The sequence below is a fragment of the Silene latifolia genome, chromosome 6 (assembly GCF_048544455.1).
Source record: "Silene latifolia isolate original U9 population chromosome 6, ASM4854445v1, whole genome shotgun sequence".
Lineage (NCBI taxonomy): Eukaryota > Viridiplantae > Streptophyta > Magnoliopsida > Caryophyllales > Caryophyllaceae > Silene > Silene latifolia.
The window spans coordinates 91,751,501-91,752,812 of NC_133531.1; the positions used below are offsets into that span (position 1 = coordinate 91,751,501).

Genomic DNA, 1,312 nt, shown 5'->3' on the forward strand with positions numbered 1-1,312 from the left:
TGGTTGTAAAAGGGTCTTTGGTTTTGGTTTCTCATGGGAGGTGGGGTGTATGTTGTTTGAGGATTTTGAACATTTTGGCTTTTGTATGAGAGATTTGGATGGAATTTGGTGTTTTCATTGTAATAGTTGGAATAAGGGGTACCACTCTTGTATGCTTGGAAAGCATTCACTTGTTCGGTTGTTCCCCTACATTCACTTTGGTCATGTCCCAAAGTTCCATAATTCTCACATATCCCAATTGGGATTGATGAAGATGCCGTCATGGCATTAACATGATTCTTTGGTGATTTTGAGACTTCTTCAAGTCTAGCCATTGCTTTCTCGAACTTCAAGTTGATAGTATCGATATGGGAGCTAAGTTGAGCACCTAATTGAGTAACGGCGTCCACTTCGTGCTTTCCTCCCCTAGTAGCCTTGCGAGGCCTACTATATTGTGAGTTATGGATTGCCATCTTTTCAATTTTGCTCCAAGTTTGGTTGTCATCAACCTCGGTGAACATCCTATTCGATCCCATATTAAGGATATTTCTTGAATCTTCATAAACACCATTCCAAAATTGTTGTACCAAGAACCACTCGCTAAGTCCATGGTGAGGACATGAGCGAAAAATTCCCTTGAACCGCTCCCAAGCTTCATACAAAGATTCTTCATCCCTTTGCTTAAAACCCGTAATTTGAGCTCTTAGCATGTTAGTCTTTTCCGGTGGATAGAACTTTTTGTAGAAAGCTAAAGCCAACTTCTTCCAAGAATCAATTCCGAGAGTAGCCTTATCAAGGCTCTTCAACCATTGTTTGGCGGTGCCAATTAGAGAAAAAGGAAATAAGACCCATCGAATTTGGTCTTGAGTTACACCGGTTTGAGAAATCGCATCACAATAGTCACAAAAAGCCTCCATATGAGAATGAGGGTCTTCACTAGGCATCCCCCCAAATTGGCTTCTTTCAACTAATTGGATAAATGCGGATTTGGCAATAAAATTTCCGGTTAGATGTTGTGGTGTGGGAGTACCATTGGGTAAGTTCTCCTCGGTAGGTACGGAATGTGATGAAAACTTAGGCATTGTGGGTTGATTTTGTGGTTGATTTTGTGTTGGGTTCTCCTCACCTTCTCTTGCAAAAGGGTTGATGAACTCAATAGTTGGTTGAATATCTACAACCTCACCAATACCTCTCAAATTTCTCCTAGCAAGTCTTCTATTGGTTGTCAAAGTTCTTTCAATTTCACGATCAAAAGGTAACAAATCACCTTGTGACCTTCTAGACATGCAAAATATCAAACAACTCGAAAACAATTAGAACAAACCTTGAGGAG

At 40.4% G+C, this 1,312-nt stretch overlaps 1 non-coding gene across 1 annotated transcript; it reads left to right on the plus strand.

Moving 5' to 3' along the window:
- The first annotated feature begins 582 nt into the window (after positions 1 to 582).
- On the plus strand, positions 583 to 689 carry LOC141589487 (small nucleolar RNA R71). Its single transcript, XR_012520424.1, has one exon. It is a non-coding gene; the product is annotated as a small nucleolar RNA R71 (small nucleolar RNA).
- The last annotated feature ends 623 nt before the right edge of the window (positions 690 to 1,312 follow it).